The sequence below is a fragment of the Anas platyrhynchos genome, chromosome 3 (assembly GCF_047663525.1).
Source record: "Anas platyrhynchos isolate ZD024472 breed Pekin duck chromosome 3, IASCAAS_PekinDuck_T2T, whole genome shotgun sequence".
Lineage (NCBI taxonomy): Eukaryota > Metazoa > Chordata > Aves > Anseriformes > Anatidae > Anas > Anas platyrhynchos.
In genome coordinates this window covers 117,363,928-117,390,330 of record NC_092589.1, presented here as the reverse complement: position 1 = coordinate 117,390,330, position 26,403 = coordinate 117,363,928, and the positions used below count along the sequence as shown (strand labels likewise).

Here is a 26,403-nt window from a genome sequence, read left to right as displayed (position 1 = left end):
GCACCCAGTGCTTTAGGGATGCCCATAAGACAGAAGCAGGTGTTTGCCCACTGTCTGCTCCAAGGTGTCCTGAGGAAATGCTTTGTCACTTTTCTGTTGACAAATTAAATGCTGTAGGTTTTGTTTTGTTTTGTTTTATTTTGGTTTGGTTTGGTGTGGTTTATTTTATAAAACAGTGCCACCTACTTGAGCCTGTTCCTGCACGTGATATTTATGGATGTTGTTCTGACCCAGCGGCCTCAATGTCAACAATAGCAGCCTTCCCCTCCGTTAATGTGCATTGTTCTCTGCCTTTCTGGCTTCTTTCTTAGCTTTTCAGTTCAGATTTGCAGGCGCCATTGGGTCTCCCGGGCAGCCATGTGGCAGGAGGTCTGTCTGGGTCCCTTGCAGAGAGAAATGGATGAAACAAGGCACTGATGGGGAAACGTCAACTGTCTTGGATTCTAGTGGAAGGGAACATCTCAGCTCTCAGACAAGATCCAACATTGTATTTCATCAGGCTGAAAATGGAATCCAGACTTCCAATTTTGCAAACTTATTTTTAAAATTGAAAAATAAAAAAAAGTCAATGTTATGCTTAATTAAGGAATAGAAGCATTTACCTTATTTTATTTTATTATTTTATTTTATTTTTTTTATTTTATTTTATTTTATTTTATTTTATTTTATTTTATTTTATTTTATTTTATTTTATTTTATTTTATTTTATTTTACTTTACTTTACTTTACTTTACTTTTTTTTTTTTTTTACTATATTTTTTTTACTTTATTTTTTTTTTCCCCATGGGAAACGAAGGAGAAATACAATACCTCAAGCATGTTGATCATCTGCTAGAAGAGGAGTGCTTTTCTAATGATCTAACATTCAAAATCCTTCCCTATCACTTCCACCCATTGCACGTGAATATGCTCACTGTCAGGCTATAAGCTTTTGTACAGTCTTGATCCCTTTCAAATTATGACCATAATTTTTATCCTGGGGGAAAAAAAATCCTCCTTAGATTTGGTACTAAATTAATTTTGGTAAAATATTTGGAAAAATAAGCTGAATTTCCAGCCTGGCCTGGGGAAGGATGCTCGTTCACTGAGTAAAATGCATCTCTTGCCTGGCTGTGCGGCTGGTGCTGGCCATGAGCTAGCTCATGGCTCCCTCTTGTGGGAGGCTTGAGTGGGAAGAGGTGGAAAAGGTCCTGGGTAGGGCTTGCTCAGACTGACGGGCAGCTGCACGCCTCCTGCCGTCTGCGTTGCTAATTTAGAGGAAACATCTGATAATAGGTCTGGAGAGCAGGGAAGAGGTTTGGTTTCAAACACCGAGCTTGATGGAGTGAGTTCCCCACGTTCAGGACAAATATACAACTAGAATCTTAACTTGTTATAGCTTTATATGACTTCATATAGCATACAATTTCATAAAACCATGTAACTACAGTAATAATGGGAGATATGCTGCTCAGTGCACAGATAGACACCTTCCTTGCAGGCTCATTCAGATGTCTAAGGCAGAATCCCACCCCAGCAGATGTTCCCCTAGCACTTCGTGCCTTGCCAATCAATGATACCTTTCACAGTCGGAAATGGTCACCACATGATGCCAGTTACTTCATTTAAAAACAAATCTCATTTTCAAAAACTCAGATTGGAAGGGTTTCAGACAGTGTTTTGCTCAGATTTATTTTTTTTCATATAAGAGCATTTCCATGTAGACTTGTACCCTACCATTTGGACTAGATCTTGGAGGTCTTTTCCAACCCTAATGATTCTAGGATTAACCCAGGTGAGAATGCTGGGATTTGCTCCCCCACAATTATCTGCTAATATAAATACAATAAAATTCAGCAGCGGTCTTTTCCTCCAAAATAATATTCTTTATCTACTGCATTTATACACAATACATACAGTCTGTGGATAAGAAATTCATTGACTGTACAAGTCAAGCAAACTGCTTTAAGCATAGTTAGATAACTATATCCTTTGTAGAAAATTTATGTATCTATTGAACTATCACTTAAAACATTCCAGTAAATTTGGGGTTAATTTTTATTTGCTTTTATGACCTTTCTCTCATTATTTTATCTTCATCCATCAAGGATTTACTGAAAGGGGTCATTCTTAATAGCTGTGATAAATACTGCACTGCATCAAAACTTTTACACTCAAATGGTTTATTTTCTTTAGAAAGAAAAATAAATACTAGTAGCTGTGTCAGAGATTTCATGTGAATGGTGTTAGCATGAGTTCTTGGCAAGTAAGAACTGACTGCAAACATGTCAGAATTTGTGACATCAGGCTGAAGGCAGAGTGAAGGGAAATGATGAAAGTGGTGCCAAACAAAGATGGGTTGGACAGGAAACAACACACTTTGAAAGAGGAAAGGTACGGGACTGGGAAAGACAGAGGTGCTGCTGCCCTGCCTCTATCCAGTCCCGAAGGAAGTTCAGATGAAACGGGACTTATGAAAAGGATGTTGCACTTGCTATTTTTGAGAAAAATGCCTGATGGCTTTCTGATAGAAAAAGGTCATATTGTTGGCAGAAGACAAGACAAAGAAAGGGAGTGAGGTAGAGCCAAGGCAAAGCTCAGGTTGGGTTCCCCATCACTTCCAGAGGAACACCAGGACAGCTGGATCCCCACCACTTCCACCATGGCAAGGTCGTGGGCACAATATTAGGTCGAAACAGGCAAGAGTCAGCCTTGCAGTCTCCTGATCCCAGCTGGGTGTTGTCCATGGCACCACCAGGTCACTCTGCCCATGGTCACCTCAGGGAGGACACCGGCACCACCCCAACCTCATGATGAGCCAGGAAGCCCCAGCCCAGCGCCCTGACCTCGTGGCGCAAGGGCAGCGCGTCTGACTCCAGATCAGAAGGTTGTGTGTTCGAATCACATCGGGGTCAGCCCTGGGCAACGCTCCTCACCCTCTCTATTGCCTCCGCTTTTAGGGATGCCTGCTTGGCCTGGGGGGCATCTCCCCTAACTCCTGGGCAACCCGTGCTGGCCTAGCAGAGCAGCGTGGGGCAGCACCGGCAGGACCGGGCACTTCTGAGGTGCTGAGGGCACTGTCCCCAAGGAGGGCAGTGGGGAGAAGTGGTTTTATCCCAGTGCCTCCTCTTCACCAGGATTACGGGGAAGGATGTGGGGAGCTCTAGGCTTTACCTCAGAGACTCCATGAACAGTGTGGGGTCCCAAAAGCTGTGTCCACATGCAACAAGGGTGTAAAGACAGCTACGAAGAGTCCCCACGGGCAGACCCATCCTGGCCAACGTGGCAGGTTTCTTTGAGAGGTGATTTCTGCAGCAGACAGGAGGGGACAGGGGAACCTCGATGCTCTTCACCTCTCACAGGATGGCCCCACAATGGCACAGCCTTGAAGCAGAACCATGAGGTGTCCAGACAGGGTCATGGACAGCAGCTGGGTGCCCAGCAGACATTCTTCCCTGCTTGGGGTGATGCTGAGGGACCTGGTGATGGGCACCAAGGGGGTTTTACACCATGAGGGACACGGGTGGCCCAGAGGGGGCACAGGGCTGGCAAAGGGCTGGGGCCAGTGGCGCAATGGACAACGCGCCTGACTACGGATCAGGAGACTGCAGGTTCGACTCCTGCCTGGCTCGGCACTTTTACTCTGCTCGTGGTCCCCCTGCTCCATCCATCAGGGTCTTCCTCCTGCTGCCTCTCATCCAGCTTTGTGGGCTTCTTCTCTGCAGGGTAAGAGCAACGTGGTGGCCTTCTGCCCTGCAGGCCCTTATGGCAGAGCTGGGCATCCCAAAAGGAGAAGAGCTGGGCCCAAGGGACACCACAACAAATCCCACAGTAAAATGATCCCTCTTTAACTCTTCCCCTTCAGGCTGAACTGATGCACCACACACTTTATTCTGGTAGATGACATGCTCCAGCCCCCATCTGCCTTTCCAGCTCACCTTAGACTTGCTGCATTTGTCAGCACCTTGCCAAGTCCTGCTTGCAGCACCGATGGGACCCGCAGGGAGCACAGGGAGGCCACCTGCCCGCAAGGACACCCCAAGTCCAACCCTGGTGTGACTTAGCCACCAGCCTCACCTGGGTGCCAGTGTGCTGCCCTCGCACCACCAGGTCTGGATGCAAGCACCCAAGCATATCAGAGCCCTCACCCCTTGCCCACAGTTACTCGTTAGCCTTCAGCTAGTTTTTGCTCAGCGGTGCTCAGTGGGAAAGTGGAGCTCATGATGAAAACAGAGCCTCGGAGACCTCAGCAGAAATTCTGTCAGCCCACAGTACCAGCAAATCACTTTGCCATGCCTCAAGTGCCCCGAGGAGTGGTTGCTCTTGAAGCACGTGGCACTTACAGCTTTGACATGATAAGTTACAAGATGATGCTCCCATGGTACCAACACCAGAGAGATGGGCAAAAAGCCTGAAGGAGGAAGGACCTCAGGAGCAGAGCTGCCCCCTTGCACCTCCAGGACATCCAGGCCTTCTCAGGGCGAGCCAGGCAGGAGTCGAACCTGCAGTCTCCTGATCCGTAGTCAGGCGCGTTGTCCATTGCGCCACTGGCCCTTGCCCCCAGCCCAAATTTGGCCCCCACCGTCTTTTCTGCACTGCCTGTTGGTGGCTGGAGGGAACTGGGAAGACCTCACCTCCTGGCTACTTCCATCCCCATTCATGACGGCCTTGCCTTACCCACCTCTGAGGGTGAGGGCAGCATCCATCCTGTCATGGTGTCTGTGCTGAGTCCTCCTAAAAGTTTGCTTTTAGTTCTCACTGCTCCAGTCTGTTAGCAGTAAGTACTGAATTACATTAATCTCCCTTGTGCTGAATCTGTTTTGCTTGGGATGGTAATCAGTGAGTGATCTCCCTCTCCTTATCTCAACCCACGAACCTTTTATTTTCATTGCATTTTCTACCCTTGTTCTTGTGGTGGGGGAGAAGCCCAGAGAAAAGAGAGAAAAGCCAGGAGAAGGCAGACCATGAAGGAGAAAGCAGTGCCTGTCACCATCATTACAGCCAGGATATGGAGAAAAGGAAAATGCCGAGCCAGGCAGGAGTCGAACCTGCAGTCTCCTGATCCGTAGTCAGGCGCGTTATCCATTGCGCCACTGGCCCTGGTCTTGCTGGGGTCCTGGGACCCCCATCCCTGCAGGGGCTCTGCAGGGGGCTGGGGATGGGATGGGGCTCCGGGAGAGCCAGTTGGCCCCTACGGAGCACTGCTGAGTAAAAGCTAGCTGAAGGCTGATGAGTAACTGTGGACAAGAGGAGCCTGGAAAACAGGGTGAGACGTTGTGTTTGAGGGGTTATGGTCAGGGACTGAGATGGGACAATGCCATGCAGTACTGAAGGCTGTGTGACTGAAATCCCCAAGGGTCCTGGAGAAGAACCACTTGAACAGGAGCCAGCAGTGTGTCCTTTCACCTCTGAAGGCTAACTCCATGCTGGGATGGGATGTTAAGAGCAGTGACCCCAATTCCCTCCACCCACCACCAACACATCCAGGTGGTGCAGCAAGCACGGTGGGGGCCCAATTTGGGCTGGGGGCAGGGGCCAGTGGCGCAATGGACAACGCGCCTGACTACGGATCAGGAGACTGCAGGTTCGACTCCTGCCTGGCTCGCCCTGAGAAGGCCTGGCTGTCCTGGAGGTGCAAGGGGGCAGCTCTCCTCCTGAGGTCCTTCCTCCCTCAGGCTTTTTGCCCATCTCTCTGGTGTTGGTACCATGGGAGCATCATCTTGTAACTTATCATGTCAAAACTGTGAGTGTGCAACCTGCTTCAAGAGCCACCACTCCTCAGGGCACTTAAGGCCTAGAGAGGTGACTTTCTGGGAGTGTGGGATGCTGACACTGATGCCGTTGAACATCTTCACTGACGTACTCAGGAATGGGGTGGGATGAGCTCATGACTGACACCAACGGGGACGACTGTCATTCACAGTGACCTGGACAGGGTGAAGGAGTTCAGCAAAGGTAAATGCAATGCCCTGCATGTGGAATGGGACAATGCCATGCAGTACTGCAGGCTGGGTGACTGTCCGAAAACCCTGGACATGTGGGGTCCTGGTGAAGAACCACTTGCACAGGAGCCAGCAGCATGTCCCTTCACCTCTGAAGGGCAAATCCATGCTGGGCTGGGCAGTTAAAAGCAGTGCCCCCAGGTCAAGATGAGGTGTTATTGATCCCTTACAGCACTTCTGAGACCATTTTGGAGCATTGTGTCTGAGGACTGGCTTCTTCCATCCAAGCAAGTACAAGGCACAGACAACAGAGTCTGTGCCTTGAGTCTACCTTCATGTTTTCCCCTATTTTTCTGCACCTCTTTGAACTTTGCCCTAACAAATGCTTTTTGAAGCCCCTATCACAGGGATTAATACCCTGCAGAGAAGAAGCCTATGAGGCTGGACGAGAGGCAGCAGGAGAAAGACCCTGATGGATGGAGCAGGGGGACCACGAGCAGAGTAAAAGTGCCGAGCCAGGCAGGAGTCGAACCTGCAGTCTCCTGATCCGTAGTCAGGCGCGTTGTCCATTGCGCCACTGGCCCCAGCCCTTTGCCAGCCCTGTGCCCCCTCTGGGCCGCCCATGTCCCTCATGGTGTAAAACCCCCTTGGTGCCCGTCACCAAGTCCCTCAGCATCACCCCAAGCAGGGAAGAATGTCTGCTGGCACCCCAGCTGCTGTCCATAACCCTGTCTGGACACCTCATGGTTCTGCTTCAAGGCTGTGCCGTTGTGGGGCCATCCTGTGTGAGGTGAAGAGAATTGAGGTTCCCCTGTCCCCTCCTGTCTGCTGCAGAAGTCACCTCTCAAAGAAACCTGCCACGTTGGCCAGGATGGGTCTGCCTGTGGGGACTCTTCGTAGCTGTCTTTACACCCTTGTTGCATGTGGACATGTTTTTTGGGCCCCCACACTGTTCATGGAGTCTCTGAGGTAAAGCTGAGCAGCCCAGAGCCCCCCACATCCTACCCCTTAATCTTGGTGAAGAGGAAGCACTGGGTTTTATCCCACTGCCCAGCCACCTCTCCCCGCTGCCCTCAGGGACATCGCCCTCCTGGGCTAAGCAGGCGTCCCTAAAAGCGGAGGCAATAGAGAGGGTGAGGAGCATTGCCCAGGGCTGACCCCGATGTGATTCGAACACACAACCTTCTGATCTGGAGTCAGACGCGCTGCCCTTGCGCCACGAGGTCAGGGCGCTGGGCTGGGGCTCCCTGGCTCATCATGAGGTTGGGGTGGTGCCAGTGTCCTTCCTGAGGTGACCACAGGCACGGTGCCCGAGCATCCCTTTGAAAAGCTGCCCTTACCTCTCTGATAGGTCTTCCACCCTCCTGAGAAATCCCAATTGCTGGAGGACATTTGCACAGGAATCAATATGAGGGCTCTGAGCCAGGTGGCTGCGCACTGAGCTCCCAGGAGCTGTGGGGTGGGCTGAGTCCATGGTCACCTGGCTTTGATGCCGCCTTCCACCCTATTTGGTGTATGCCAGAAGAGATTTTGGTGTTACAAGATCCTGTCGTGCTGATCAGTTGGTCTGGGACAGCCTTTTTTGGGGCAGCAGCAGAGCTACCCCACTGGGTCTACAGGAGACACCACATTTCTCCCGGGAGAGGCCCTACAGGGATGCTCTGGGCATTGGTCGTGTCATATTCTCATCTCCTTTCTGATTTAAAGCCTTCCTTCCAGGTTTAACAGATCAGCTGGCAATGATGCTCCCACTCCTTCATCAGATCAAAAATCCCCTTCCCTAAAGGAGCATCCTTGGGCCACAAAACCAGAGGCATGGGATGAGGTTTGAGGGGGACACCCCTCATCCCTGACCTCGTGGCGCAATGGTAGCGCGTCTGACTCCAGATCAGAAGGCTGTGTGTTCAAATCACACCGGGGTCAGCCTGTCCCACCACGGTGGGGTGGTGATTTGGGTTGGGCATCCCACAGACAGCTTGTTTTGCCCTCCTGGCCCATATCCCACAGCCCTGGTGGAGGGCAGCAAATGAGCTGTGGGAGAGGTCTGTCCTTTCTGGCCAGGTTTTAGGAAGTGTTTGGCTAGCTTCAGCCTTCCGTCGCCCTATATTTGTTGGACATCCCAGCTGTGATGCTGTGTCTCAGCACTGATTCTCCTGGCCCTGATAACCCTCCACAAGGACAAGTGCATTTGCCTCCAGATGAGGGCATTTACAAAAAGAATTACAGAATCACAGAATCATTAAGGTTGGAAAAGCCCTCCAAGATCACCTGGTCCAACCATCCCCCTACCACCAATGTCACCCACTAAACCATGTCCCTAAGCACCACACCCAACCTCTCCTTGAACACCCCCAAGCCCAGCATGCAGGCTCCTGATCCTTAGCAGGACATGTTAACATTGCAGCACTGGCATTTGTGGCCTTGACACCTTATGGGAATCTGACCTGCGGCTGCAATTTGTATTTTTTGCCTCCCATCTTTTCAGTGAACAAACCCAACTCTCTCTGTTTCACCCCGTATGTCAGGTGTCCAAGTCCCCCACCATGTTGGTGGCTGTCAGTGGACTTGCTCCACTGTGTTTTTCTTCTGATTGTGTCTTTCTGTTGACTCTTGAAACATTTGGCTGTGAAGAAACAAAACCTAGTTATTTGGGACTAGTCATCAGGAAGGGCAAATCTCTTACTCTCCTCCTGGTCCCCCATGCACTTCTTGATGAGGTGGACAAAGGGCTGGAAAAAAAGCCCTGGATAGAGGGCTAGAAAAACAGAAGACGTGAAGCTGTTGGAAAACATACCCATAGTTATAATTCATTAAAAACAGCTGAAGTCTGTTAATGGCTCATTAAAAGTGAACTTTTAAAGGCATAAACAGGGAACACAATGAAAAGAGACAAAGGAGCCCTGAGACAGGGTAACAAAGGGTAGAGAGAAAATGAAAACAGTAATTTCCCCAGCATCCACAGCAGGTCCAGGCTGCTCTGTCTGTGCCAGGATCAGGCATTTAGCAGGAAACGAAGTCTGACAGTTGTGTGTCCTGCACACAGAGGAGAACATTGACCCCAAAGTCCCTGAGGACAACACAAGTGTAGGATTCACCTAACAATGCAGTCTTGAGCTCACACCCCTAATGAACTCAGGAATATTCCTGGTGTTTTGGACAGAACGTGGACTAACATCTTCAAAAGTTCATATAGGCACGAAAATGCCCTTTAGCCAGGGAGGAAGATCAACCAAGGCAATCTGGCAGATGGTGGCGTCCCTAAAAGGCATTATGAGTTAGCTCTGGTAGGCAGCGAAACACCACACAGCCATTCACTCACTTCCCTACTGCCCCCAAAGGGTGGAAGAAGAGGAAAGAAAGAGTAAAAACAAGAAAAAATGTGGATTGAGATAAAAAAAAAATGTTTAATAAGTGAATAAAGAGTGGAAGAAGAGAGAAAGACAATGGAGTGAAGCAAGACGATCACTCATTGCTGTAGACTGATGCCCAGCTAGTTCCTGAGCAAAAGATGGCTATTCCCTAAGCCCCATCTTTTCCCATTTTATTGCTGAGCATGATGTTATATGGCATGGAAAGCCTCTTTGATTAGTTTCAGTCCTCTACCTGCTTGTGTCCCCTCTAACCTCTTGTGAACACCCAATTTATTCTTAGAGGGGGACAACGTGAGGCTTTGGGGCTGTGCAAACTCTGTTTGGTGACTTGGGGGACGGAGGCAGAAGGGAAAATAGAGAGTTCTTAGGCATAAACCACCCCACATCTTGGCATCACAGCTCCAGAGAGCCCCGGGGCTGCACCAAGCCTGACATTGTTTGGGAATCCCATCCACAGGCAAAAGACAGATGAATCTGATGGAACAAGGATGGCAAACTCCTTCTGAGTGTCTCCACTGTTCCTATCCCTGTGCCAAAAACCTGAAGTGTGCACCCTCCTGTGACTCCCATTCTCATTTTTCTGATGAACCTGGACCTGAAGGCCCCCTGCTTCATGTCCCAAAGCTATCGGTGCATCACCGATGGGTTGGGTGAGAATTTATTGGTGGCTGCCCTGCAGATGTCGCTACCTCACTGCTGTTTATGACCTTGGCTCTTCCAAATACAAATGAGCAAGGAAAACACCCAAAGGCTGCGGAGATGGCACCTAGCTGTGGATGGTCTGCAGATAGCTATGCCATAGAGAGAGTGGCAGAGCTGGAACCTGTACATGCAAAACCCTGTACATTCTGGCTGCTTTTAAGACTTTTTAAAGTCTTTGTTTAAAAAATAAAGGTGATCTGAGTCACTATTTAGGCAAGAGCTGGTTGGTGATGATGCTTAATCAAGGGAATGGTTGATCAAGCAGGAGAACTTGGGGTCTCCCATGCAAGAAAAGGAATTATTGGTTAATTAATAACTTAATTATTTCATAATATTAGGGCTCTTTGAATTTTCTAGCTAAAGCTTTCTGTCTTGAATGAACAAGGAAATCTTTAAGGCAATATCTGATGGGAAAGTGTGAGGTGAAAAAGCTTACAAATATTCTATAAAAATGTAAACCCTTGTACCAAATGCTGTTTCAGGTTAAATCTTCATTTTCCAATGCAAATCCAGCTCTCAGAAAATCATGATCATTCCTACTGAGGTCTGCTATTACAAAACAGTTTGCTCTAAATATTGATATTCAACGAGCTTGGCCAGAGTTGTATGTGAAGCCTGTGAGCACAAGTCCAACTTTCCTGACTTGGGACCCCTGCTTCCAGTACTAGATTGGGTTCAGCTCTGGATTTTCTTTGTCTGGCAAAAATGATAGCATAGAAACTTGAAATAGGCAGCAAGGATTTTTTACACTTGTATAAGTATCTGTGCCACTTTTTTGTCAAGGGGCTATTCTCACTTCCATCACGACCCCATAACTGCACTGGAAGTTGAAGTTTCATTTTCATTTCCCTCTGCTCTGTTACACACACACAGACACACACACAGAATTTCTAGGTTGGAAGAGACCTCAAGATCATCGAGTCCAACCTCTAACCTAACACTAACAGTCCCCACTAAACCATATCCCTAAGCTCTACATCTAAACGTCTTTTGAAGACTTCCAGGGATGGTGACTCCACCACCTCCCTGGGCAGCCCGTTCCAGTGCCTCACAACCCTTTCAGTAAAGAAATTCTTCCTAACATCTAACCTAAAACTCCCCTGGCGTAACTTTAGCCCATTCCCCCTCGTCCTGTCACCAGGCACATGGGAGAACAGGCCAACCCCCACCTCTCTACAGCCTCCTTTAATGTACTTATACAGAGCAATAAGGTCACCCCTGAGCCTCCTCTTCTCTAGGCTGAACAAGCCCAGCTCCTTCAGCCGCTCCTCATAGGACTTGCTCTCCAGGCCCCTCACCAGCTTCGTCGCCCTTCTTTGGACCCGCTCAAGCACCTGTTGACTGGAGACACACGTTTGAGTTGAGGGCAAGGTCAAATCTCCCCGTTAGCGGTCAAGGTCTGGTCAATTTTGTTGTGCTGGACCTCTTCAAGGACAAAGATCCTCCTGATTTTGGATGGAGGCCAACTTCTGGGAAGTGTCACTAAAAGCTTCTAAAGCCTCTTCTTTCCTTAGCATCTGAATACTGATGGAGAACCAATGGAGGAGTATATCACGATCCAAATCCCAAGCTTTGGGTCTCTCATTTTCCCTGAACAGGCCAAATAAAATACTGGTTTAAGTCTCATACTTTACAGTAAGCTCAGTTGGGAAGGGGAAGAGCTGGTTGCCACATTCAGCTCTGGGGATGAAGATGTTCCAAACAATGCTTTCCTGTATGTTTTTGTTTGTCCCCTGCTCACAGTGCCCCAAGATTTCCAAGTTTCTCTGCCCATTTGATAACAGGCATATTCACAAGGACTCCTGTTTCCATGATGAGTTATTGGAATAGCCACAGACCAAAGCATTCAACATAACATTCACCCAACCACCACTGGTCATAGGAATGCTGCATTCAGCTGAATTTCTGGATTCATGATGATTTTGCAGCTCTAGCTGCTCAGAAATACCTGCCTTGTTTTCTGTGAATTTCCAAAATGACCAGCCAAAATGACAAAGCAATTCTTTTTGATTTCAGAAGCTTTATAGTTATTATTTTCTCAGGTGCTGTTTGTTGCATTATTATGCTCACCTGAAAGAGTGAGAAAACAAATTCAGAAAACAAATTCAGAATTACCAGCTCAGGAGCAGAGAACTAGCAGCCTTCGTTCAGCTGGCATGATGGAGATGTCCATGGACCTCACCAATGTGTGAAGGAAAGCAGAAGACTATTCAAATACTTCCTTACCACCTTTCCCAGCGTGCTGGGTAGGGAACAGAAGATATCAGAGCCATCATCAGTGAAGCATTAAAGTAAACAGGAGGAAAGATGATGCACATGGTAGATCCAGATCTGAGCGAGAGCAAAGGCAGCTCAGAGGACTTTGCCTTGCCGGTCCCACCTGAGGAGCAGTGATCCATGGGGCTGTGAAGAGGCATTGCATTATTTTTTTTTTTTCTGTAAGAGACATTTTTTTTCTCATTAATTTGCCTGTAATTCCATACCAGAGCCAAACACCTACGCGTGCTCTTTGTACCAACGCCCACAAAACTGTGTGCAGTGCCCCTCTGAAGGGGCAGAGATGAGGGTGGGTGAAACCGTGCCTTACACCCCCATCAAAAATGTGGGCTTGCAAACTGCACGGGGGGGGCTCTTGAGCAATGCAGCCCTGCCTGCTGCTAGCAAACCCTGGCCTTCCAAAGGTCATCCATCGCCTGCTGGCGTCTGGGCTCATTACCCAGGAGGAATCCCGTCCTAGGCGGGGGGTTGAGGTGCTGCTGAAGGCTTGGTTTCTCAGCAAAGTCATGCTCAGGGGAGTGTGTCATGCTCATGGCCGTGGGTGGCTCTGCAGAGACCTTTATGTGGCTGGAAGTGCCCCTGGTGATGGGGCTGAGTCCCTGCAAATGGTCTCGAGTGTTTTGCCAACTTCAGGAGATGAAAATCAGGTTGGTTTGGCCCATGGGAGGAAGCAGGAGCAGGGAGAAAAAGAGAGGGCAAAGTGGTGGGGAAGCAGCATCCATGGATGGGGAAATGAAGGCAGGAAGGAGGCAGAGAGCAGATTTCTATGGCACTCCCAGAGGCTGATAGATGCTGATCTGTGTCTATCTCCAGGAGATATGTAAGGGACAGAGCCAGCAGATATCAAGGAAATGCTTAGGGTCCTGTTCCCAACCTCTAAGAAATAGCATAGTCCTATACTGAGCTATTTTCAACCCACAAAGTGTACATTTCCAGCAAGAAAGTGACTGAAACTAGCTGCAGTGCCAGAAAACCCTCCCCAAGTCAGCACTCGCTGCTTATCCCCTGACCACAGCCATCCCCATGTGTCCATCTCTGCACTTCCAGGGCACGTAGAGGCATAATGCAACCAGCAGCAGGGGTAAAATCCCTCTCTGCTTCACCTGGGTTACCACTTTACACAGAAAGATCTTAAGACAGCATTTGAGAAGCACACATTTTGGTGATGAAGGCACAAGGATGGAGGGCTCGGTCCCCAGGCAGGTGTTCCCCTTTCTGTTCCTGTCCCCAGCAGATGCAGGCCCCTGGAGAGGGGAAAGCAAACGCTGCATCCAGCCCCCGTGTACCTTGTGCAATGCACTGATTTGTTAATTGGGCATTGATTATGCACCTGATAACGTCATGGGTTGCATAACCACGGTTTGCCTCTGACATTGACCTCAGGAGGTGGGAGCTGCTTTCCAGGGGGCTAGAAATGAAGTAACCAGGTAAAGTGACATGCATAGCTACTTCATCTAAGGAAGTCCTTCATGTGGCTTGTTTTCTTTGTTCCTTGAAGGATAATACTTCAAGGCAGCTTTTCTAAATCCATGGATTTGTTGTCTGTTAGATTGGTAATGATCCTTCACCGTGCCAAAGAAGGGAGGCAGAGACCTGAGACACTTGACTTCCAGCATGGGATTTAGATGCCTCTCACAAGCACCTCATCAGTGATTTTTTCTTTCATGACAGTGGCACCCAAGCAGAGACAGGCACGGAGAGGGTGCGCAACTGCATAATTTAATCAGGATGCCAATCTGCGTGAAAGATAGTTAATTAATCCCAAATAAAGCACAGGAAATAATTCTAGCACCTAAACAAAGAGGTGTTGCAGACAGCTGAGCTATGGGTAGGAGGAAGGGAGGTGGCTGCTGGAGCAGCTTGTTAAAACTCTGCAAACTCTTTATATATAAATAAAGAGTCAATATAATTAGTAGCACAAAATATAATTAGTAGCACATACAGATTGGAAAACTACTTATACAGGTAAGCAGAACCTTTTTCTAGGTCCTGAGATCCTATGGTGTGGTGTGGCCATAGTATCGTGCACCTGCCTTAGCTGCCAAAACAAGGTTACCACATCAGACTGCCTGCTGGAATGGCTCCTAGCCCAGACCTATCACTGAAACAGCCCAGGAATTTTTGGCAGAGAGCTAGCAGAGGTCAAAACTGTCAGGGCTGTTCCAATAATTTAATATTACGGATGATCAGGTTTCAGTGCTCATGTCCTGACACTATTTAATCTGATAGTGCAGACACAGACAGGTCAGCTGAATCACTGTCCAGGCTCCACTGACTGTATTAGCCACACCTCAGCAGGTTATAATGAGGTTTTGGACATGGCAGACACAACAGGCTTGCCTATTACCCACCAAAATAACCACACGTGCAGGTGAAGGTCGATGCCATGCTGACCTATCTGATATACGTGACTCTGATTCTTGTGGCTACAGCATTAGCAGCTTCCTCACTAACTAGAGATCCTATGGATTTTCTTTTTGATGACAATGGTGCAAAAATAAGCAGAAATCCTCCTGGTAGACCAGAGGAGCAGTCCTTTGATGCTGCATGGAGAGAAGAATTTAGACACCACTCACTGCCTAATGAAAATGCTGCTGGTGTTTCATTTTCTAGTCAAATGCACACTAATTCTTAACATTAATATTTTTGGGCTACTTCTTACAATACCATCCACACAGGATCCTCAGCGCCTCCAGGAATCTCCCTTTTGCACAGACTTTAGGAGCGCAGAGGACATTGCATTCACCATGCCAAATTTCAGCACCAACGTGTACATGTCTATTTGACTGACTCACTGTAGGGGTTGCAACATGAGGATGTATGCAACGGGGATCAAAGCAAACAAGGGTAGCCAGGCTGCTAATAGGTAATAATTGACCAGGTTGCCAGACCTCAGCACGTCAGCGTCCTTGAACCTTACGTGCACAGGTGGCTTCCAGCCTCTTCTGCCCACTTCAGATCCGTGCCTTTTCGATGATGCTAGGAAGTCTCTCACCCATCGGGATTCTCTATTTTCTCTTTGCTATGCTTTTCTTCCTCTAGAAAGTTTAAGGAATTTCTCTAATTGAGGACCATTCCCAGGGTCTTTGCTCTGAGCCTTACAGAATTATAAAATCACAGAATGGTTTGGGTTGGCAGGGACCTTAAACCCTACCTTGTTCCAGCCCCCTGCTGTGGGCACAATCCCTGCCCCCAGCCCAGGCTGCCCCCAGCCCCATCCAGTCTGACCTTGGGCACTGCCAGGGATGGGGATGAGGAATATGCCCCATCTATCCATGTGCAGTGGCATAAAACACTCTACTGATAAGTTATATGTGGGAATATTTTGCTCAAGAGCAAAGCGTATCAAGCAGAGTGTTTATACTAATATGGACGAAGCTACAGCAGACCTCATGTCCTCATTCTCATCATTCCCTTAGCAAGATGGTCCCAAAAGGCACCTCATGCGATGGGGAGTTAATAAATGGACATGGCAGTGGTCATAATGATACATGGATTTGCAGACTGGTCGGTGTGATCTACTCCTTCCCCAATCTGTGTGCTATATGCCTACGTGTGAAGGGATGTAGATCCCCGTAAAGGCATCCAGGTAGAGATGCAGAGTGAAAATCTCTTAGCACCCTGCACCTGAGGTCACCTACACTGCCAGAAAGAGAGCTGTCAATTTGAGTGACAATAACGTCCTAAAAGACTGTAAAAGTAGAACAATCAGCTACAAAAGTAGGGAAAACTTAGTGTGTTGGTTGAAATTGCCCTATGTGCACATAGCGATGGTGATGAGAGGAACACAGGATCTCAGTCAATATTCTTTTATAATTTTTTTTCTAAGTCTTGGAAGCTTCAAAGGTCAAAAAGAACAAAGCATTATCAAAATGCGTTAATTTACTTCACTTTTGACCAATGGACTATAAAGCACTACAAACGTAAATCACTCTGCATGTACTGTAAGGATTTGTGCTGTAATTAAGAATGTAAGGAGAATACTGAAGTGTGTGTTAGCATAAACTTGGTGTTAGTAGGATGCAAATATATGCTTTTCTAAATAATCACATGCCTGTGTGTTTTTAAATACATACTCATAGTTAAATTGGCAAAATCAAGACTTATCATTGCCCAGATTCATGTACTTCTTTATCAACAACCTCTGCCAAAAGCACAATGGTTCTTAGACCCTAAAAAAAAAACATCCCAATATTTTACTTGTCATTAGCTTCTAAGCTGTGCTTGAGAGGAAACATTGATGAAAAAAGCAACCAACATTGTATACAGTGCTTGTTATGAACTACATTTAGCTGGAGGTAGTTTGTCAACCAAGGAAGGAAGAAGAGGAGAAAAATACCTGCCTTGCAGAAGGGGAAACATCTACTCAGTCACTCTGTGTGAGCCTTTACCAGGACAAGACGACATTTGAAAGAGCTGTCCCCACCCAATAATTCAGATTTTACTTGCAATGATGTCTCTGGAAAGCTGTGCTGCCAGGGCAAAATTCAGCAAAATTGGATTGAACCTAAATATCCATCCATACCTTATGGATTTACAAACTTAAATCTATCTGTAAAAGGAACAAAATAGAGAGAGCACCCTTCTGAGATATTGCTCCCTTAATGAGCATCCAGAGATCTCCATCTGAGGATGCACCAAGTCCTTTTCACTTAACTGCTGGAGCAGAGATGAAGGAGCTTCTGCTGGGTTAATCCGACCATCTTGCTGATCTCAAAGGCAAAACTAAATGTCTTTAGAGTATTGCATTTCTTCCCTTTCTCTCATTAGTTATGGATATTTTCATCAAATTCTTTATGTCCTACTTGTGTTGCATTATTCCTGCGTAAGATTTTAAGTGAAGTCCCTTTGAATTATTTGCCTAGGCTGATTCCTCTGGGGCAGGCACCTCCTGGAGCTCCCAGCTCCTGTCGGGAAGTTAAAGTTCAACAGAGATCTCTGCAGGGCTCCTTGCTGGCCCTGACTGCCGCAGGGCATAGCTGGCTCTCACAGCATCATGTCCCAGCCCCAGGTCCCTGCTGCACAAATGGTTCTGCTCTTCGGGCGTTTTATACAGGTTTGGCCTGGTTTTAAGCAACCAGTTTGAACCTGTCTTTGTTTTTGCTAGGTGCCAAAAGTGGTGGAATTTTCCTCCTGAATGACATTCACAGGCTGTGCCTGTGCTGGCGAGGCTTAAAATGGTGCTCGCTTTCCTGGAGTGCTGCTTTCCTTCTGCAAGAAATAAGGATTTTTGGCTAGATCCATGAATATTCTGTTAATTTGCACCCCTGAGATTTTAAGCATTTGACTCTGTAATAGATTTAGCTTGTTCCACAGGTGGGAAATGGTGCAGCCCTGAAAGCAAGAGGAGCGTGTTCAAATGCTGCACGTGGCAGCAAAGAGTTGTCACCACCTTCCCCACTGCCACGTTCTGATTTTGTCTGCAGGGAACTTGACTCATCCCTAACGTGAACCCCCATCCCTAACATAAACCTCACAACGCTGTCAGCCCCTCCAAATGCAAGACAGATGGGGGAAAACCCACATTTCAACAGGTCTTCCCCATTAAAAATAAATAAATAAAAATAAAAGTGGGGGTGGGATTTTGCTGGTTTCTTCGTGTTTATGTTGCAGGCCAGGTGTCTGCCTCTCAGCTGTTATCACAGGGCGTCCTTCACCCACTGACAGCTCACTGGAAGAGAAAAGACAGGAGTGGCAAAGCTCAGACCCCTGCTCTCCTCTCCAGTAGAAATGGAAAGTTGGAGGGTTGCTGGCCAAAAACGGGGAATATGTAAGGCAGTGGTATGCAAAAAGTACATTCTGGAGTGTTTGGCAGTTCCTGGTGATTAGATTTGATGACCGAAAGAGCAAAATCAGTGTTTATCTTATTGCTCTTCTCTGTGTTTGAAGGTAACTCACCTTGCTGCTACCTTCTTAGCTTGCTAGTTAGCACGTAGGTTAAACGTAAGCATCAGTAATGTATTCAACATACTGATCCTTCTTAGAACAAACGTGCCATTAACTTCCACTTAAATCTAATAAATGAAGCAATAAGGAAGAAAACCGCTGAAGCAGAATGCCAGAAGTAGGAACTGAAGGAACGCCTGGGCTTTGATGGGGATTAACCTATTCATGCGTGACGGTGTATGGACAAGGGGTAGGGGCTGTGGCTGCAAAGCTGCTGCAGTAGTTTGGCATCTACAAGCCCAGGATTTCATGAAGAAGCTTCAGTGCTTTGAACCCCTAAATGATGATTCTCAAAAAATTCACAGCCCCTGGGATCAGGCTCTGAGGTGAAGCCCAAGATCTTTCACGTCTGAGCTTTCTGTCTGCCCATTTCACCAAAACTCAGCATTTTAAAAGTCAGATCTGCACCTCTCATACGGCAAACTCAGCATTGCCAGGGCTAAAGGTAGCCCCTTGAAAGGTCCTCCAGGAATTCAGAATCAGTCACTGGCTCCATCTGCTGCTACCATTTCACTCTGAACCTGGAAATCACCTTCCCTTCAGTCCAAGGAGAGCCAGCCCATCTGTATCAGCCATGCAGCTCTTATGGATCCAACTCATTCTCCCAACCTTTTGGGGCAATCAGAGGGGAAAAAAGGGGGACAAATGCAAAGCACTCAAGGTGGGATATGAGTGGGAACTTGAGGAGGTAGAGACCTTTGTGTCAGCTCTCTGCAGACACCTTGGAACTTGTATAAAAGCAAAACCACATCAAAACTCAAATATTTCCCAATGCTTTCTTCTAGTTACAGGGCTGGGGAGACAAAATGCTCCGTGACTAGCCACCAAATGACAGACCCAGAGGCAGTGACGGGGCTGAGCTCCAGCAGTGCCTGGCTCCCAAGACACTGCACGACCCATCCCCGTGACTTCGGTGCAAACAGGTTTGCAAAAGCCGAGCGAATTGGTACAACCTGGTGGGGCTTGGCTGGTGGTCCCATTACACAACCGGCCGACATAGGCAGTGGAAATTCACTGCTGCAGGTTGCGACATTTTTGCTGCACATTTCGCTGCAGCCTGCGATAAGGGGGATAGCCAAACTGCTTGCCAGGAGGCTGGGCGAAGTTACTGATTGACGAAGGGCTCAGCCATCAACATTTCACAGCCTCTTCACGGGCCCTATAAATACCGGCTGCCTTCCCTCGCCTCTTCCTCAGACAAACTTCATCCCTTGTCGGTCTTTGAGGAGCTTCGCACGGGCACGCAATCCACAGCCGAGCCATGAGGATCCTTTACCTGCTCTTTGCTGTTCTCTTCCTCCTCTTCCAGGCTGCTCCAGGTGAGATGCAAGCTAAATCCCACCAAGAACGAAAGGGGATGAAAGCAGAAAAGCGTGCGTAGAAGAAAAAGCAATGATGGGCAAAACGTGATGCTGTTGGGCTGGTGCCCAGCATCCCAAGAACACCTGTGCTCATCAGAGCTCTACTCCTTAAAATGAATGATTTATGGCGTATTTATCCTTACCTTTTTAAACTAAAACCTGAGATCCTAACATCCTCCTCTTCCCACAGGTTCTGCTGATGCACCTTTTGCGGACACGGCAGCGTGCAGGAGCCAGGGGAATTTCTGCCGCGCCGGGGCATGCCCACCCACATTCGCTGCCTCGGGATCGTGCCACGGGGGGCTGCTGAAATGCTGTTCCAAGTACGTGCCGCAGGGCTGAGGGGTGTCGGGGGGCATTTTCCTTCTGCCATTTCTCCTCCTGTTTCCTTGAGCAGGATGCGAGTTTCTGAGGGTCTTGCAGGGCAGTTGTTTGAGAGAAATTTGGAGTTAGGGGGGCCACATATATGTGTGTTTAAGGAGATAGTTCATTTTAATGGAAAATATTTATGAGGGTAAAAGTGCAGAAGAGCAAATATTTCCCATAACTCAGTATTTTTTACTTTATTTCTATTCATTCTTTTATTTTGAATTTTGATGGGAAAAAAATAACTTTTTAAAGGAGCTTATTAGGAAAATATCTCACAGTACTTCCACTTATCAGAGGGAAAAATATGTCCTCTATCCCTCTGTTCTTTTCATTTCCAAAATGACCTAGAAATTCAATTTGAAATATAAAAAACATCTCTCCTTCCTCCCATAATTGTGCACCTCTTAGGTAAAGATCAGTGAATTTGTGGGTGTGTGGAGAAAATTGCATCAATATTTCACTTCTTATTTTGGAGACCAGTTTCTAATAATGTCTGGAGCTTCCCTGATTTAAATCCTTTTAAATATGCATTTGGGGAGTTCAGTTTAGCTTAGTATAAAACATACTCCTTGGGCATTTTAGTTATTACAGTATTTTTGTTTAATTCATTGCCATGTGATGATCATTGTCCACTGCAGCAATTATCCCACAGACTGAATTCGCTGGCAAATTAGGAAAGGTTCCTGTGTCTTTTGAGAAAATAAACAGTTAGGGACTCACATCCTTATTTTTCTGAGATTTCCAGGGTTCCTTATTCTGTTATTTACAGACTTGTCAGGGTTTAAATGTTCCCAGCAACTGAGGAGAGTGCGATGAGATGGCTCCAGGGAACAGCTTCATAGCATTTGCCCAGCAGATGGAGGTCCTCAGTTGTTAGGTTAGCACAAGCTTGCTCAGACGACAGGCTCAGTGGTTTCAAGGAACCCAAGTCACACCAATATTAGGATTTGTTCACTGCTGTGACATCAGTGATAAGGAAGGAATTCACTTAGGAATTTGGGAGAATAAATGGTGCAGATGCAACCAACTAGTAGTTGGTTTTACAAAGGAATGACTTGATTCCTCTTGTCTCCATGAAAGCTTGTTCCCTTTAGGAAACATTTTCTACTGGTATCAAACAGACTTGTAAGAGCAGATGGGGGATTTCCAACCCTGAATATCTGTAAAAACATCTGTTAGTCCGGATCCAAGGAGAATTGGGGCTAGGAAAGGAACAAGACCTTCTGAGTTTGGTTTCAGCTGTAATTTTTCTGCAGAAATTCTTTCTGGGAAGAACATCCCATACGTGATATCAATGGATGCTAATGTTCAGGATTAAATATCTTAATATTAACTAATATCTTTAATATCTATTAAATATTTATCATGCTGTTAGATTTACAGTTGTGTTGATTCACTACAGTGGCCAACAGGATATTCTGATATACAACATCATTATATTTTTTTTCTAGCTGAGGGTTGAACCTACTTGAAAACAAATATTTGAAATACAGGTTTGACTCAGTAGACTAAATTGTGGTGTTTAATGGCATTTGAGGTGCCCTGGAGTACTTAAAGCACATTTATAGGTCTGGCTGATACAGCACATGACCAAACCCACCCAGTACATTTATTCTGAAAGGTAATTGTAATTAGCAACTTTAGAGTCTTTTAGAGACTGAGCTTGGCTTCCACTTCAGCAAAACAACAAGAGCCTTTGTACCCTTACAGGATTTTGGCAGAGTAAGAAGAGAGGGCTGGGTCAGCGCCCTCGTACCAGCAACGTCTCCACTGCCTTGAGGAGGTGATTTTGATGGATTCCTCCTCCGTCTAAACCTGCAAATGAGCATTCCAAGAAGCTTCCAGAGGGCACGTCCTGTTAGCGCACTGCTTCTGGAGATCCAGGTGTTTCTTTGCTGAAGTCACTCCCTTTTTTTGCTTTTAATTAATACACAAGCCACTTTGGCACCTTGGCCACCTATTCCAGCCTACCTCACAGGGATGTTTGGTTGTTCAATCTGTTCAGGTTCCTGCAGCTCTTGGAGCATGTGAAGCAAAAAATATATTATTATTTTATTCACACACAAAAATAAATGTCTTCTTAAACCAATAACTATGATCTCTTATTGTTGCTAGCAGCATTGTTTGTTTTGTTTTTTTCTTTTAATCAAGACTTGTAGAGTCTAGCAATGTCTTTAAACAGATCAGCCCATGAACTTTCACATATTCTGAAGTGGATTGGAAAAGGTGAAAGCTAAAACAGAAACCAGCTTTGATAATGGAACCAAAGTTGTTGAGAGGACAAGACTGAAAGCTGAGTGTGAAGAACTGTACAGGCATCTCTTGATAGTGGGTGGATGACAAAATGACAATCAAGAAGGTCTTATGCTGTTGCAAACATGAAATATGACTGCACAAACACAGTGATGGGGTCTGAACTATCTCTACACAGAAATGAGGTTTTGGATGATATATAAATTATTTTCAAAAACATCAGACCTGTATTCATTAGTGGCCATAAAAGAAACTTAAAGGATATTAAAGGAAAATTACTCTAAGAAGAGTAATAGGAATAAAATCACCTATTATAATGATGCCATGTATAAACACATGGTGTATCAATGAATGATGATTTTCATGAAAATCAGGTTTCTCCATCTAATATAGTTTGCATTAGGTCTAGCCAGACCTCACTGCAGCCTTTCAGTACTTACAGGGGGCTTGTAAAAAAGATGGAGAGCGACTGTTTACACAGACTGATAGTGGTAGGGTATGGGGGAATGGCTTCAAAATAAAAGAGGGGAGGTTTAGATCAGACATCGGGAAGAAATCCTCCCTTGGTCTTTAAGGTACCTGTAGGAAACATGATTAAACACAATAAAAGAAGTGATTAAGCACCCCGTCAGTCAGAAAAGCAAATCTCTGACAGATACCATGGCAGGAAAGATTCCTTCTTCTAAAAAAGACTCTTCTGGAAGAAGAAATGTGGATTGGAGAATGTTACAAGGGGAGAGTTGTCCCATGCCTTTTCCCACACAGGAAGAAAGAGGTATAAAATGTAGGAGAGACTTTAAAGAAATACTCACAAGAAGCTCTGTCCCCCCAACACACACATACACACAAAAAGAGAATCACTGCAAAAGGCTTTGTGTATGCAAAACTGACTTTTTTGTGTTTTTTTTTTTTTTTTAGCACAGTCCCCAGCAACTTTTGGCCACTGACCCAAGCAATTCCCATAGATAATTCAAGGATATGTCAGACTATCCCCAGTAGATATTTTGGATATGGTTTCTCTGTGTTTTGGAAAATGCAGATTTAACCACAAGATCTACAGTGCTAGAGTACAAAACCTAGGTATTTTTTTCGTTGCATCCTCCTACAGTTACAGACTCACAATAAACTTCTTTTCTCCCCCCACGTCTAGTCATGGAAGCAAGAAGTCAATTATTTTGGAGTCAATTTCTTATGTCCTTAAAGGAGGATGGGACAAGGCTGATTTCACCCAGGTGCATTAGAAAAAAATAAAATAAGTAGGATTTTCCAGGCACTGGAGCCTACTTTTAGGCAATTTACTTGATCTCTGAAGCTGGGTCAATAGTTAGCTAAAGAGATTGTTCTTTACCCATAGCTGTAGCCTTTTTTGGGGGGTTGAGGTGGGTTGATGGTGGGTGGGTGGGTAGGGGAGGATGTAATCACTTTAAAAAGAACCCCAATCAGAAACACAAAGGAAATGCAGAAATCAGAAGAGGTCAAATTAACACGGAGGCTGTGTGGCTGTGTATTTCCTTCCTCTTGTCTTAACTTCCCCATCAAACAATCCTGTCTTGTTAGCCTGAAGAGGACAGGACGTCCAACTTTCCCCATTACTTTGCAAAGATACTGTACGAGACTTCTTATTCAGGAAAATAAACAAATAATTGAAATAAAAACAACCTCTTGATTTCCCCAGCTCTGGATCTGTCACATGAGGTTAGACCCCTTCTGAATTAACATCAGCAATGGGACTGTGCTCTGTCAGTGCTAAATGACACCACAGGGCTACATATTCCACCTATTTCTATGGTTTATCAAACAGAAAAAGCTTAAGAATATAGCAGTATCCCATGTTTGAATTCACTTCAAGTGAATTTTCTGGTTGGAATAACCTTACAGAATATCCAACCGATCTTCAGACAACTTTATTATTTTTTTTCCCCAGAACAGACTCATCTCTATTTTTAGATAAGATGGTATAAAGAAATTACAAAGTCTCCTCAGCTGCTATACAGGACCTCAGAAAGCCTCCTGTTTGACCACCTGAATGAAGGACTGGTTTTCAAAATAATGATTGTCATAGGGACTTCCCCAAAATCTGCTGATGAGTGACTTCTCCCACTCACAGCTCTCTTCCATGGTTGGAGATGCTCCCGTGGCTGATCTTGGGCAGGCACTTGGGGCAGTGGCCTGGACAACCCCACTGAGACCTAGTTTCATGCATGATCAGCCTCTACCGAGTGCTCCATGAAGGGGAACGAACACCCTGTCCCTTCCGCCTACAGCCACCTCCTCTGTGCCTGCCTGTGTCTGTGCCTCCTGCTGACATTTCTTCCTTGCCCCTTGCTTTGGGATGGGGAAACTCAGCTTGCTGACTGCTTTTTATTTACTCCTAGGCTGTAAAAGATTTTGTCTAAACTGATTTTGCCCTTCTGCTCTGGTAGATTAGTTGCCCATCAGTTGTGATTAAAAGCAGAGGCTATTTCAGGTCTGGAGACATTTGCACTCCCTTGTCCTACCACTCAGAAAACAGACTAAAAGTGGAAAATTCCCAAGATAAAAATAAAAACAACAAACCTACCAAGTTCCTGAAGGAATGGCGAGTCAAAAGGATGAAGTTACTTTTTCTGGGTGATGATTTTGCCTTTTTTCACAAGGGCAGGTCCTGTGCATACTCCCCCACCTGCTCCTTCACTACCAGGTCAAATATTAACCCTAATGCACACCTTGGGAACGACAGCTTCCCATCAGTAGCAGCCCCACTGCCTTCCCTTTGTGCTGGGGGCTGCTTGCCAGCACCTTCCCCTGGTGCCAAGGAGAAAAAAGAAGCAAGGCACCTTGCCCAAAATCCCTTTCCCTGTCCTGAGCCAATTTTGGGGGGGCTGTTATGGCCCTGGTGCACCTACCTCCCAGTGGAGGAGCCAGTGGTGAGGAAGATGGAGCTGTTCCCCCTTTCTTTCTCTCTCCTGATGTGTTTTTTTTGGGGGGGGGTCCAAAAAGCATTGAATAGCGTGTAACATGCCGACCCCAGCAGGGTTTGCTCAGCAGTCTCACTCCCCCAAAACCAACACCCCTGGAAAAGGTAGGAGAAAATTTATTCAAGGAGAACACAAGTGCATTTTCCTTCTTCATTAAGCCTCGTGTTTTTGCAACGTGATGGCAAGCACCTTCACCCTTGAGGTCTTGTTTTTTTGCATGCCGTGTTCTATGAACACGGACTGCACCTTTCTTTCCCTCTGCCTGGTGCTCTGCTATCAGAGATGAAGCTGTTTGTTTGTGAAACTTTAAGCAGGTGCACAGAGTGTTTTGTTTTGTGGGGCTGCATTCATGCCCTAACTCACAGAGCAGAAATCAGAGGGCTGGTCAGGGCTTGCTCAAAAAAACTATTTCAAGACATAGCGTGTGAGTGTTTTAACATAAAAGACCAACTCAGAGGAAAACAGAGGAGAAATAACAGAGGATTCCTTCCTGATTTCCTTCCTGAATCAAATAAATAAATAAATAAATAAATAAAATAAAATAAAATAAAATAAAATAAAATAAAATAAAATAAAATAAAATAAAATAAAATAAAATAAAATAAAATAAAATAAAATAAAATAAAATAAAATAAAAAAGGAGGCAATGCAGAGGGGTAGGGGCATAATTTCACCTTATGTACCTCTCATCTCAGAATCACAGAATCACAGAATTTCTAGGTTGGAAGAGACCTCAAGATCATCGAGTCCAACCTCTAACACTAACAGTCCCCACTAAACCATATCCCTAAGCTCTACATCTAAACGTCTTTTGAAGACTTCCAGGGATGGTGACTCCACCACCTCCCTGGGCAGCCCGTTCCAGTGCCTCACAACCCTTTCAGTAAAGAAATTCTTCCTAACATCTAACCTAAAACTCCCCTGGCGCAACTTTAGCCCATTCCCCCTCGTCCTGTCACCAGGCACATGGGAGAACAGGCCAACCCCCACCTCTCTACAGCCTCCTTTAATGTACTTATACATAGCAATAAGGTCACCCCTGAGCCTCCTCTTCTCTAGGCTGAACAAGCCCAGCTCCTTCAGCCGCTCCTCATAGGACTTGCTCTCCAGGCCCCTCACCAGCTTCGTCGCCCTTCTTTGGACCCGCTCAAGCACCTCGATGTCCATGGATCTCCATGGATGGGTCTGTGAAGAACCAGCTGTGAAGGCTGCAGCCGATTTAGGAACCTGTGCCTCTGCCTCAGCC

General features: G+C 46.3%; 1 long non-coding RNA gene and 8 other non-coding genes across 9 annotated transcripts; 4 read left to right on the top strand and 5 right to left on the bottom strand.

Moving 5' to 3' along the window:
- Positions 1–117: 117 nt before the first annotated feature.
- LOC140002272 (uncharacterized) lies at positions 118–24,855 on the bottom strand. The gene is made up of 2 exons (XR_011808613.1): positions 24,761–24,855; positions 118–534 (listed from the first exon to the last, which is right to left on the bottom strand). It is a non-coding gene; the product is annotated as an uncharacterized lncRNA (long non-coding RNA).
- On the top strand, positions 2,823–2,894 carry TRNAW-CCA (transfer RNA tryptophan (anticodon CCA)). Its single transcript has one exon. It is a non-coding gene; the product is annotated as a tRNA-Trp (tRNA).
- On the top strand, positions 3,539–3,611 carry TRNAR-ACG (transfer RNA arginine (anticodon ACG)). Its single transcript has one exon. It is a non-coding gene; the product is annotated as a tRNA-Arg (tRNA).
- Positions 4,461–4,533, bottom strand: TRNAR-ACG (transfer RNA arginine (anticodon ACG)). The gene has a single exon. It is a non-coding gene; the product is annotated as a tRNA-Arg (tRNA).
- On the bottom strand, positions 5,007–5,079 carry TRNAR-ACG (transfer RNA arginine (anticodon ACG)). The gene has a single exon. It is a non-coding gene; the product is annotated as a tRNA-Arg (tRNA).
- On the top strand, positions 5,512–5,584 carry TRNAR-ACG (transfer RNA arginine (anticodon ACG)). Its single transcript has one exon. It is a non-coding gene; the product is annotated as a tRNA-Arg (tRNA).
- TRNAR-ACG (transfer RNA arginine (anticodon ACG)) lies at positions 6,433–6,505 on the bottom strand. The gene has a single exon. It is a non-coding gene; the product is annotated as a tRNA-Arg (tRNA).
- Positions 7,076–7,147, bottom strand: TRNAW-CCA (transfer RNA tryptophan (anticodon CCA)). The gene has a single exon. It is a non-coding gene; the product is annotated as a tRNA-Trp (tRNA).
- Positions 7,773–7,844, top strand: TRNAW-CCA (transfer RNA tryptophan (anticodon CCA)). The gene has a single exon. It is a non-coding gene; the product is annotated as a tRNA-Trp (tRNA).
- Positions 24,856–26,403: the final 1,548 nt, after the last annotated feature.